This window comes from Lipotes vexillifer, unplaced genomic scaffold (genome assembly GCF_000442215.2).
Source record: "Lipotes vexillifer unplaced genomic scaffold, Lipotes_vexillifer_v1.1 scaffold808, whole genome shotgun sequence".
In the NCBI taxonomy this organism is placed as follows: Eukaryota; Metazoa; Chordata; class Mammalia; order Artiodactyla; family Lipotidae; genus Lipotes; species Lipotes vexillifer.
Window position 1 is genome coordinate 141,529 of NW_006786020.1, and position 13,758 is coordinate 155,286.

The 13,758-nt window shown below is 42.3% G+C and overlaps 1 pseudogene; it reads right to left on the reverse strand.

The window, feature by feature from the left end:
- LOC103078383 (anaphase-promoting complex subunit 7 pseudogene) overlaps positions 1-8,378 on the reverse strand; it is a 140,689-nt pseudogene extending 132,311 nt beyond the window's left edge.
- Positions 8,379-13,758: the final 5,380 nt, after the last annotated feature.

The window sequence follows — 13,758 nt, forward strand, 5'->3', positions numbered from 1 at the left end:
TTCCTGCTGGGAACAGTAGAACTCAATCCTCTAACTCCACAGAACTTCCGCCCCTTCCCTCTCTCCCTTCTCCTACCTGGGACTCCAGAATTGCTTACTCCCCTCTATTCCTAGTGAGATGCTCCAAAATGCAATCTTCTGCAACAGAGCTAGATCCTCTTACTTAGGTCTAAGGATGTCTACCTCCTGAACCCTAAACTTGAAGATATAAGGAAATAATATCCACCAAAAGCCATGCATTAAAATGTCCACTGTTAATACCTAGAGCCTGTCATACAGAGTGAAGTAAGTCAGAAAGAGAAAAACAAATACCGTATGCTAACACATATATATGGAATCTAAGAAAAAAAAATGTCATGAAGAACCTAGGGGCAAGATGGGAATAAAAACACAGATCTACTAGAGAACAGACTTGAGGATATGGGAAGGGGGAAGGGTGAGCTGTGACAAAGTGAGAGAGTGGCATGGACATATATACACTACCAAACGTAAAATAGATAGCTAGTGGGAAGCAGCCGCATAGCACAGGGAGATCAGCTCGGTGCTTTGCGACCACCTGGAGGGGTTGGATAGGGAGGGTGGGAGGGAGGGAGACGCAAGAGGGAAGAGATATGGGAACATATGTATATTTATAACCGATCCACTTTGTTATAAAGTAGAAACTAACACATCATTGTAAAGCAATTATACTCCAATAAAGATGTTAAAAAAAAAAAAAATACTGGCCCAAACCTGGAAACATCCCAAGCGCCCATCGCAGTGGAATGGACGGACTGCAGTAAATCCACACAGTAGAACACTACAGAGCAATGAGAATGAACAGAGTGCAACTTCATGCAAAGACACCGATGAATCTACCATTAACTAAGGAGAGGAGGCACAAAAGGGTACATGTGGTGCTCTTCGGTGATGTTAAAAAGCAGCAAGACTAATCTCTGCCGTTAGAAGTCAGCCTAGCGAAAGTCAGGAAGGTGGTAACCCTGTGTCAGGGGTAGTGACAGGGATGGCTTCTGGGGGCCGGTTACAAGAGTGTGTTCACTTTGTGGAGAACAGTTTCTCTTTTGTTTTGAATTTTATTTTATTTGTTTTTTTATACAGCAGGTTCTTAGTAGTTATTTATTTTATACATATTAGTGTATACATGTCAGTCCCAATCTCCCAATTCATCCCACCACACCACTCCCTGCCACTTTTCCCCCTTGGTGTCCGTGCGTTTGTTCTCTACATCTGTGTCTCTGTTTCTGCCCTGCAAACCAGTTCATCTGTACCATTTTTCTAGGTTCCACATATATGCGTTAATATACGATATTTGCTTTTCTCTTTCTGACTTACTTTACTCTGTATGACAGTCTCTAGATCCATCCACGTCTCTACAAATGACCCAATTTCGTTCCTTTTTATGGCTGAGTAATGTTCCATTGTATATATGTACCACATCTTCTTTATCCATTTGTCACCAGAAAATCTACAAACAAAAAATGCTGGAGAGGGTGTGGAGAAAAGGGAACCCTCTTGCACTGTTGGTGGGAATGTATATTGATGCAGCCACTATGGAGAAACAGTATGGAGGTTCCTTAAAAATCTAAAAATAGAATTACCATATGACCCAGCAATCTCACTACTGGGCATATACCCAGAGAAAAACATAATTCAAAAAGACACATGCACCCCAATGTTCATTGCAGCACTATTTACAATAGCCAGGTCATGGAAGCAACCTAAATGCCCATCGACAGACGAATGGATAAAGAAGATGTGGTACATATATACAATGGAATATTACTCAGCCATAAAAAGAAAGAAATAATGCCAATTACAGCAACATGGATGGACCTAGAAATTATCATACTCAGTGAAGTAAGTTAGACAGAGAAAGACAAATATCATATGATATCACTTATATGTGGAATCTTAAAAAATTATAAAAATGAACTTATCTACAAAACAGAAACCGATTTCGAAAACAAATTTATGGTCACCAAAGAGGAAAGGTGTGTGGTGGGGGATAAATTAGGAGTTTGGGATTAACAGATACACACTACTATATATAAAATAGATAAACAACAAGAACCTACTCTATAGCACAGGGAACTGTACTCAGTATGTTGTAGTAACCTATAATGGAAAAGAATACAAACATACATATGTATGTATGTGTAACTGAATCACTCTGCTGTATACTTGAAATTAACACAGCACTGTAAATTAACTATACTTCAATGAAAAAAAAAAGAGCATGTTCACTTTGTGAAAACTCACCGAGCTCTTCACTTACGACTTCTGCATTTTTCCAGATGTAGATTATACGTAAACATTCACTAAAAAAATCAAACAAAAATAAAACGTTTAAAAAAAAAAACCAAAAATTTCCAACATTTTTATTTCTTTGAAAATCCTCTTTCTTTCACTTTAGCCCTCTCTCTCATAAAAGGATATAGTCTCACAGCAAAACTATTTTAAGCTTTAATAACACTTTTCAGAAACTAGAAGAGCTGAAAGATCAGAGTTCTAGCTTCCACTTAATTTTCCTATTGATTTCTGTGAACTGTGCATTAAGCACAGAATGCTACTGCCGCAAGATACCTCAGGGATCATCCAGTAAGTTTCCTCCAACACCTTCCTTCTCCATAATAGGGAAACCGAGGTCTAGAAAAATGAAGTGACTTACCCAGGGACGTGTGTTCTTTAGTAATAAAATGGCATGGAAAAAAATTTCAAAATGAAAGTGGCAATGAGAGTTTGTGGCCCAAAATCTTCCCTGATTTCTCCTTCTATTTAAGAATGAAAATATTACTGATAGGGAGAAGCAACTGGGTCATTATATAAATACAGAACTTTATTTAATTTGCTCAATTGAGATAAGAGCTAATGCTCTCATTTGGTTATTGTGAAACAAAATTGCCTTTTAATTGGCACTTACAAGATAGTTTCTCTTTGAGACTTAAGAAAAAAAGATGAAATAGGAGAGTGTGGGTTATGCTCCCATAACAAACAGCCCCCAAATCTCAGTAATTTGAAACAGCTCAGGTTTATAATTATGCCACGTGGCTATCAAATGTCAGCAGGAGCTTTTTTCCACCTTTTCATGGTCCTCTGTCTGGGACTCAGGCTGAAAAGTAAGCCAGTCTCTGGATTGAGATGGCAGTGGGGAGAGAGAATGTATAAAGGCACACACTGGCTTTTAAACCTTCTGTCTGGAAGTGACACACACAACTTCCACATCCATCTCTGCATCAGAGCAAGTCTCCTGACCACTCCCAACCTCCCACTGCAGGGAAGTACAGTCCTATGGTGAGTCGGGAAGGAGGGAGGCTGGAATATTTGGGAACAGCTCTAATAACTACCTCAGAAAGCAACTGAAATTGTCGCCCATGGGAGTCCCACATTTCCTCATGAATTTTACCGTAATCACTGAGACCTATGCTGTTTAAATATATGATGGAGTGAAGATAGATAAAACTCTGCAGAAAGTAGAACATAGACATAAAAGGCAGCATTGGCAGGTGTAAAAAAACCTCTTTCAACTGTCATTGAAATGATTTTTATGAAAGACACAAAGTGGTTTCATCTACCTTTCTGCAAATAATTTAGCCGCTGAATGATCAATACTCCTCTAAAGTGCCCAGGAACCATTTTGACCAGAGGCAACGAAATAAATGAATTGCCCTCCAGGGCTATAACATTAAACTTAAATGAAAGCAGCTTACATGGATGCAAACAAAGGTGTCCCTTGTGGTCACTGTAAGCATTAAACATCAACTAGGGGAGAGTGCTTTTAAGTAGAAAGGGAAAAAAAAATCATTTTGGGGGGGCTCTAATCTCTAATGTTAAATTTTTTAAAAAAAGAAAGAAAGAATTTGACAGGTAATAGTTTGTTTTGCAAGACTTTCTCCTGTTTTTTTCTCTGCCCACAAACCTAACCATAAAGTCATCAGTACTGACAACTTACTCACTTCTCAGCCTCTCTAAGCTGTCACTTTCCATGCTGAGTTTCAAGGGATATTGTCTTTGGTGAGTAGCAAATAAATATTGTATTAAAAAAAATCTAGTTAAGACATGCATTTAAATGCACACTGGTCAAAAAGTAAAACTGGAATATAAGTAACAGTTTATTAAACACACACCACAATTTGGCTAGTTAGCAGGTGCCAATGCATGGTTTTTCTCTGGAATTAAATATCCTGTTTATGTGCTATCACACTTCAAATGATGCTGAGTTCAAATACTTTCTTTACAACTTGAAAAAAATGTTAATACATATAATACATCCTTCTGGTACCTCTGCAGTAGGAATACTCGATGCTCTACAGTCATATTATTTGTTAGTTTCAAGGTCCAAGTATTTGTGTGTATCGTGGTATAAGACCAAACATGGACTTACGGTTGCATCAGGGAATACAATTGATCTAGGTTATAAATGATCTTCCAGTTTCTTAGTTCTTAAAGAAAATTTTTTGGTGAAATTTTTTTTCAATGTGGAATATGAGTGAAAAAGTGATATTCAGATATGATTCTGGAATATTAAATAACATTTCAATGTTAACGGCTTCTAATAAAGATATAATTTTGAGGACCACACCAAGGGTATGGGCTCCTGGAACAGAGGTCCAGGAAGGGCAGACAGTCAGGTGCAGATGGTAATTTACTGAGGCCAGGCCAAGGTAGGCCAGCGGATGGCGTGAAGAACAGTGGTGGTCAGGTGGGCAAGGAGAGGAAACAAAATGTGAGACAGGCTCTTGCCTGCTGGGTCAGAGGCAGTCCAGATACATGAGAGCACGCCAGGGGACAAATTTCCCTGACACCCTCTGAAGGACTTCTATCTTTCCAACCTAAGGTCTCCTTGCTTGTTACAATCCCCAATAGAAGTTTAGTCCTTCCGGGACTGAATGTCAGCCTCATTCTTCTAAGAACTCTCTAGCTGGGGACAAAGGTCTTGCCTACTAGCCTGACTTAGGCCTCCAAGAGTGGTCTCCATATTCACATTTGTTACCTCAGTGCCCGAGCTCAGCACATATAGGTGCTTAAATATTTGTTGAATAAATGAATTTTGAATTAAAAAAACATGAGCAGAAAAATGGAATCTCAGATAACTTTCGTGTCCCTATAAATGCTCCACTCAACCAGACAAGTAATATATCCAGTCAGCCAATCCCCAAACACCAAGCCAACTCTGGGCCTTCTCACCCCAGACATCAATAGAATATGTGGTGGACTGTGTGGTACCAGCCAATCTGAGAGTTTCTGTTTTTCTCTTACTTGCTCTTTATTCTTTATCCTATAAAAGCTTCCTCCTTTCCGCCTCATTTTGCAGTTCTACAAAAAACACTGTCTGCTTCACGAAGTGTTAAATAAAGTTCGTTTCTATCATCTAAATTGCCTTCTTTAATCATTTTCAAGCAGCTCTTACATAGGAACTCAAAGCCCCTTCGTTAACATTCATGTATGCTACAAGGTAGTTAGATTAAAAATGTCAACACTCTTATGATACAGAAGGAAGACCAAAGGTACAAGTATAATTTCATGGGGAGGAAGTGTGGAAGAAGCAGATTAGTAACCTCTTAAATTACACTGATCTTACTGCTGACTAGTGATGAGTGAGGTACCTAATTTTGTAAATGCCACAAGCAGCAGAAAAACACCCATGTATGAATATATGGCCTTTCAAATAAATTTGACAATGAGTGCATTTTGAAAACGTAGTAACTCTGGCCTCTCAGGGACAATACTCATCTTCAAACACCTAACTAAAATCTGGAGCAGATAAACACCTGAAGTTGGAAGCTGAACACCCTTAGGTTAATATTTTATATCACCAAGAAAATAATAACAAAAGGGACACTGATTTTTTAAAAACACTTTCAAATACTCCAAGCTTTTTTTTGCGGTACGCGGGCTTCTCACTGTCGTGGCCTCTCCCGTTGCGGAGCACAGGCCCCGGACGCGCAGGCTCAGCGGCCATGGCTCACAGGCCCAGCCGCTCCGCGGCATGTGGGATCTTCCCGGACTGGGGCACGAACCTGTGTCCCCTGCATCGGCAGGCGGACTCTCAACCACTGCCCTGCCAGGGAAGCCCACTCCAAGCTTTAATGTACACCTTTTTCCAAAGCACACATTGAAGACATCACAAACTAACATTAATATCTTCCTGCATTTATAACTATCCTTGCAAATTTATTGTGAGAACACTAATTGGGAAGCAGTATTTTCAAAATGTGTTTTATCATCTCTAGAAAAGCTTTTGTGTCCTTTGCTCTCTGGCCGACAGTGCACATCTTTATGCTCCTTCTGACTGGATTAATAGTGGATACAAAGGACTCTCAAACTGCCCTGCCAGGGAAGCCCACTCCAAGCTTTAATGTACACCTTTTTCCAAAGCACACATTGAAGACATCACAAACTAACATTAATATCTTCCTGCATTTATAACTATCCTTGCAAATTTATTGTGAGAACACTAATTGGGAAGCAGTATTTTCAAAATGTGTTTTATCATCTCTAGAAAAGCTTTTGTGTCCTTTGCTCTCTGGCCGACAGTGCACATCTTTATGCTCCTTCTGACTGGATTAATAGTGGATACAAACATGACATTTCTGGGATGGAGACAGCAGACCAAACCAAACCAAACCAAATTCATGTTGCCCTTAAACTTCCAGTTTCAAAAGGATTCACCAAAGTTCTCAGCAGTTGTCCTTACTTTGGCTGTACATTAAAATAGTCTGTGGGGCTTTAAAAAAAATACAGATACTTAGACCCCAATAGAGACCATCTGTAATCTTTGGAGTGTGGAGCCCAGAAATTTGCTTTATCAAAACTCCTATATGATTCTAATCCAGTGCTATGGTCTAAATATTTTGTCCCCCGCCCCAAATACATATGTTGAAATCCTAATGTCCAGTGTGATGATATTAGGAGGTGGGACCTCTGGGAGGTGAGTAGGTGAGAATGCAAAGTTCTCATGGATGAGATTAATGCCCTTATAACTGAGGCCCGAGACAGCTGCCCTGCCCTTTCCACCACATAAGTATACAAAGAGAAGTCTGCAACCTGGAAGAGAGTCCTCACCCAACCATGCTAGCACCTTCATCTTAGACTGCCAGCCTCCAGAACTGTGAGGAATAAATATCTGTTGTTTATAAGCCACCTGGTCTGTGGTATTTTGTTACAGCAGCCCGCACAGACTAAGGCATCCAGCTGGGGTTGAGAACCCATCAGGCTACAACCATAGGAACTGAGAAGCTGATCTGATAATGTCTCTGACATCTAACTTTCTTTATTTAGAAGGCCCAAACATGTTAGCCTGGAAGTAATAGCTTGATGATGTTCCTCAAAGTTCTCATTTTCTTATCACCTTCATAATTTTTACCACACTCATGGATCTATCACGTGTCCTAGTCTTTAATTAAACTTTTTCCCTAAATTAAATTACATTTTATTTTTTTTTGAAGCTCCATAAACATCTATTAAGTTAACTAAAGAAGTGTCATCAAAATCCACACAAATAGACAAGTTCTGTTGCAACTTAAAAGGGACTTCCCAAAGTCTTTAGTGACAGTAGAATTTTGTACTGAACATCACTGAAGTAAGTAGTCCACTGGGCTGGGCCTTTGTTTTAGGGGACCATTGACGGAAACCACCCACCTTGGCCAGGCACAATAATAACTGCTTGCACCTGTGCTCTCACAACAGGAGGTCCCGATAAGGAGCAAGGTGCTGCCCCGGAAAACTAACAGAGAATTCGGGAGGGGTCAAAAGGAGGGAGGAGACACCAGCCCAACCTCCCAGAAACCCTCACCCTGGAATCCATCTTGGCTGAGAGATACACAGGCGCCACCAGGAAGGACCGTGAGTTAGACCAAACATGGGCACAAGCAAGATGACTGGCCAGAGACAGCCTGGAAGCTAACCCCCTTACCATAAAACCTGAGACTGCGAGCCACGGGGCAGAGCAGTTCTCCTGGGTTCCCTTACCCTGCTGCTCTAACCTCGAGCACCTCTTTCCAATAAAGTCTTTCGCTTTGTCAGTATGTGTGTCTCCTTGGGCAATTCATTTCCAAGAGTTAAAGAGACCACTCTTGGGCCCTAGAAGCAGGTCCCCCCCTTCCGGTAACATGTGGACTTTTTGGTTATATGGCCTCTAATGTAAAGGTATTTTGCTATAACTGGATTTGACCTCTTCCCTGTACGAAGATCTAAATTTTAACGCAAAGTACTTTTGGGCTATGTTCTTCATGGCCGTTAGCACTGCTCAACTTGTCCTCATCTTTCTGACAGTTCACACTGGCATCAAAGGTGAATTCACGAGAGTAGAAGTGAGATATTGTTAGGCAAGTCTTCTGACGAGCCTCAAGCATTGCTTCAAAATCAATATCGTCTGCCATTTTCTCTACATACCTGGGCAGGCTTTTGGGTCCCTGCGGCGCTTGTACTCAGAAAGAGGAGGGCGGCCACTGGCTGTTGCTACTGTTAGGTCTCTAGGCCCCAGGCCGTGGAACCGTCCACCCCAACTTTTGGGCTCTGAGAGCGGACAGGCCCCAGTGAATCTACAAGAAACAATGGGATCAGAGGAGCCCGCAGGGGAGTTCAGGACAGCAGCTTCGGCAGCTCAGGATACAGCCGCAGCAAGCTCTCTGAAATGGCAGCGGCTGCTTCCCCGTGCTCACATTCACCAACCCACCCACACACGGGGCCGCACAGAGCCCTCAGCACGGGCTCTCGCGAGAAGCTGCCTCCACTTCTAGTCTGGAGCTGCCGAAACATCACGAGATCTAAGCATGGCCCCAGCAACCCTGGCCGGTTCTCCCGCAGTGACTGAGCCACGGACATTCCCATCCCCCACTCAGAGAGGTACTTTTGCCTCCGCACTCCAGATGGGCATCCACATCTCCTAAATTACATTTAAAAACCGAATGATAATTAAAAACAAAAAATTTTATTACAACTGTAAATAAGAAATCAGTAGTATTTGCCATCAAGAGAAGGCAATGGGGGAGAAAAAAGGAAAGCAAAAACACCCTTGTATTATTCAAAGTAAGCCAGACACTGTTGTTTGCCTAAAGGTATCCAGACAGAGGTCTGCTCTCTGTTAACAAGGGATTGGAGAGTCTTGTTTAGTCACCTAGCACACTGACCCCTTGCCTCAGACCTAGGTCTAAGGCTTAGGGCTACTCCTGGCCATTAGGATTGTTCAGAAAAGGCAGTGTGAGCCAGTTTGTGCTGATGAAACATGAGGAGGAAATTTCCTGGAGGCTTTTGGGAAAAAAAAAAATTTTTTTTTTTCCTGGAGGCTTTTGGGGGAAAAATTTTTTTTCTCTCTTTTGAGAGACCCTGAAAGATAATTTATCTCTTCCTCTAGATGCTGACTGGGGCCAATGTTGAGTACAAATGCCCTCCCTGGAGCAGCCTCGGCCATGGGAAGAGCAGCTGCCAGCCCAAGAGTGAGGCCAGATACTAGAGGCCCCAGATCCAGCTCAGCAGACCAGCCAGGACTCCTCCCTTCTGCCCTCTAGGCTATTTCAGTCCTTGAGAACATCCTGAGTTGGGTTTTCTGTTTTTAGCAACCAATCATATCCTAATACAGGGGAAAAAGCAAGTGTTTAAAGATATACTAGCACCTGACAGAGACTTGAGGGTTGGGACAGAAACTGTAAAGGAGTAATATCCGTATTGATTCGAGGCCGTCTAATGGCATGTATATCCATCAAATAAGGTTATCTTAATGGCATACAACCCTCACTTGGGAAGTGTTTGTCCTAGGTCGGGAGAGATTGATGGCTTAACAGAAACAAAGCTTCAATAGGCTATGCTTGACACGTTTACTTCTTGATAACTTTTCTCAATGAGAAAATCCGAAGTGCACGTTGCCAGCTGCACTTCAGCTCCCATAGGAGTCTTTGAAAGTGTGGGCTGGGGATGCGGGAAGAATGACTTATCAAAACAGTGTCTGTGCCTCTGGCGTGAAGCATGGAGCTTTCTGAGCATTTCGTAAGTCATATCCTTTAATATAATCATTTTATTTGGGGGAATCTAATCTTAAAAGTACAAAACAACTGCAGAAATATTTTAAATTTCTATATATTTTATAATAATGAAGTGACCTAAATGCCCAGCAGCAGGGGAAGATTAGGTAAATTATAGTACATCCACTTGTTGGCATATTAGACTACTAATTACAATGATGTCTCCACTAACAATGCAATGGCATATAACCACTTCTCTATTAAATTGGTTGGTGGAACATGCAGAAAGAAATATCATACAGTATTTTTTAAACCTTTTGACCACAACCCAGAGTAAACAGTTAACTGAAAAAAAAATGCCCAGTCTAAAAGTGGCTAGCTATGTTTTATTGAGGGACCTTACTGAGGACTGTAATTGGGGAGGCAGCCTCTCAGATAGCTCTGAGGAACTGTTCCAAAGAGGTAAGGGAGGAGCCGGGATATATAGGAGTTTTTGTGTGGGTGAGGTGGGGTGGGGAGAACAGTAGTGGAACATCAAAAGATTCCCAGCTAATCACAAAACACAGACATCTCAAGTTAATGATTTTAGTGCTTTTCTACCTATGGGAAGATGAAAGAGTCTGGGCTCATTGAAACTATTCCTTTGATATGCATCTTAACTATCTAGGGTCAGTATCCTGTTTTTCCTCCATCCTGAGTCCTGAACTCCCAGCAGGGCGCACCCACCTTGGTTGGCGGTAGTGCCGTGGCTGATGTCTTGATGGCAGCCAACTTTTGTTGTTTACTGGAATGACAGGCAACTCTCTTTCTCCACACAGTTCATTTTGCCTCTTGACCCAGGACATCTTATACATACTTTTATTACTAACACAACAGCTTGCCAATGCTGGGTGTCATGCATTTTGGTATTTTATATGAGCTTCCATTGGGTCTTTTCCAGTTCTTAGTTAGACCCACCACATGGGTTTCATCACCAATGACGGCTCATGACCATTCAAGGATTGAGCATGATCCCAAAGATGGGGAAAGAACAAATGACAAAAACGTATGTCTAGAAAACATGCTTGGAGAGAACGTGCCAAACTGTCAACAGGCTTGCAACTCCAAGGGATTTATTTATATTTTCCAATTTGTCTCTAATAAACTTTACTACTTTTTATAATAGAGATAATATTGCCATAGTAATTCTTAAGTTGTTCCCAAGGCTTCTCCTCTCCAAGCTAAGTAATCTCAGTTCCTCGCAATCCAATAAATTCACTTTATACCTCCTAATAAACTCCTGAGACCAAAGACAGGCGTGGTAGCCAGAGCCACAGGCAGCTTGTGAGCCTGAGCTCCACCCTGAACAGCTCTGGGCTTTAGCACTTCCTGACTCAGTGCCCCACGTGACCACTGCTGAATTATGTACACTTTAATGAGGAGATTGACGTCACAGTTATCTGAATCCTTGACTTCTCCTTTCCTTCCTTTCTTCCCACACAATTTTATTGAGTGCCTGTTATGTTCCAAATACTATTCTAAAGCTATATAAAAATATCTTTTTGTATTTTTCAGTTTTTCTATAATGAGCATGGATTTCTTCCATAGTTAGAAAAAAATACACATTGTTTTAAAGGAAGACCTTAAGACATAGATCTTGCCTTCAAGGTGCCCACAGCCCAGGAAAGAAGCAGTCAGGTAGACAAGTATGTCAGTATGGGACTTACCTCAGTCCCTTGCACACCTGCTGCTCCAGCCAGAAAGTGGCTCCTCCTTTTCATTATTAGGGGCAAAGGGGTTTGTCTTTCTCCTTGCCCAGGACACCGTGAAATTCGTCTGACTCCCATCTCTGCCCCCAGTCCTTAAATCTCCATTTCCATTTGCTGGTTGAGAGAGAGAGAAAGAGCAAAAGTGGAGAGAAGAAAGAGAGAGAGGAGGGAGAGAGAGGCGTCTAGTCCAGCCAGAGCTGTTTGGATCTGAGGTGGATTGTACCTTGGCCGTAAACATCTGACTGAGGTTAGTGCTGGGGGAACCCTGTGGTGCTGGGAACACCTTGGAACTTCGCACCCTTCTGGGCTTGAACAGTGGAACACAGGCTAGGTGGTCCATCAGAGTTTACTTCCCTGGTTTTCCAAGTGCGTCGTGGATGGCCTGGCTGGTGACCTCTGGAGGAAAGAGACAGCGGCTCCATGTTGGTCTGGCATCAGATTTTACTTCCCTGGTTTTCCAAGTGCGTCGTGGATGGCCTGGCTGGTGACCTCTGGAGGAAAGAGACAGCGGCTCCATGTTGGTCTGGCATCAGTGACTGCAGCCAGATCTTTCTGGTTATTTTCAGGTTTTCTCAGTTAATGAGTAATGTTCTGATGGTAGCTTCTTTTCAGGACATTAACTTCTGATTCTGGTATTTCCCCAAAGAGGTTCAAACAAGTTCGCAGACAGCAAGCTGGATAAGTCACTAGAGAAAACTGCATAATACTCTTAAATCTATGCTCCAGTGGCTGCTGTTCCTGTAGAATAATTGATTTGTCACCATCTTGTTGAAGGAAGTGTCTGTTTGTTTTCCAACATGGGCGGCCTATCAAAATGTAATATAATGCCAGGGGCAACTCCAGTCAGTCAGGGATATTTTAACTCAGCAATTCCTTAACCTTTTGGACTCTTGCTCTAATCAGAAAAATTTCCCCTCAGCATATTCTTTTAATAATCCCTTGGACACAGTCGTAGCAGATTCTGACACGTCTAACCATCACAGACTGCCTGGCCTGAGTGTTCACACAGCATGTGTGCGCCTTCCAGGGCCACGGTTCTGCTGAATTGTGTTCTTCTGATATTTGCGGGGCTGCTCAGGGAAACAAGAGGTGTCCGGGAGGCTGGGAGGCAGGTTTCAGGGTTGTGGAAAACCTGATGAAAAACATTTCTCTCCAGTGCCTCTTTTGTTTGCACCTCATGATAAATATTCCTTTGGCCGTTTTATAAACAGACTGCTAAAATGTCACCTTTTTAGAAGTGTGAGCGGATTGTTGCAGAGGACTGCTGGCAGTCAAGCAGACCAGGGGCAGGAGGTGCCCTGGCCTGAGTTGGCGACTTGACAACAAGCAGGCTGTTTGTCTGAAGAGCTGGCCAGGACTGGAAAATTTCAAGGTACCATCTTTCACGCAGACAGAAAGAACAAAACAAAAGCAAGAAACCCTGCTGATCCTCTGACAGTCAAACAGGGGTTCCTGTGTGCACTTCCGTCTCCATGAATGTCTCTCAGTCGGGTGTGTGAGAAGCATGGAGGACAGAGCAGCAAAGGTGGTCTTAGATCCCGGGACCGGAGGGCCCAGCTGGTCTAGAAAGCGGGTAACCCCATTCTCCCCCAGCCTTGTCTCTCTTAGGAGCAATAAACAATAGCCCATGGAATGAAGCAGACAGATAAAATGGGGTATTTACCAACCCAAACAGCCGGTCCGAAGAGTGTGAATGAATCAGGTCATCCTGATAATACATTTGGGACCCCCAGAAGTTTAATATATATTGTGAGGCAAAGGAGCATATTATTTGGATTCACGCTTGTTCTATTAATGCAGAAATTAGTTGTAACTGGGTTCAGGCCCGTCCACCCCAGAGAGAAGATGGAGTCTGTTCTGCTTTGCTCGTTAGCACACCATTGATGGAATTCCATCTGAATTCCAGAAATTCCCAAGAGACTCATCAAATATACCTTAGTTGCTACGCAGGACACGTTGGAAAATAGGAAAATAAAAGTCTTAAATTTGTAAACTGAGGAAAAATACTGGACGCCTCAGGAAAGGAAAATGCCCAGGACTTCCTAAGCTAATGG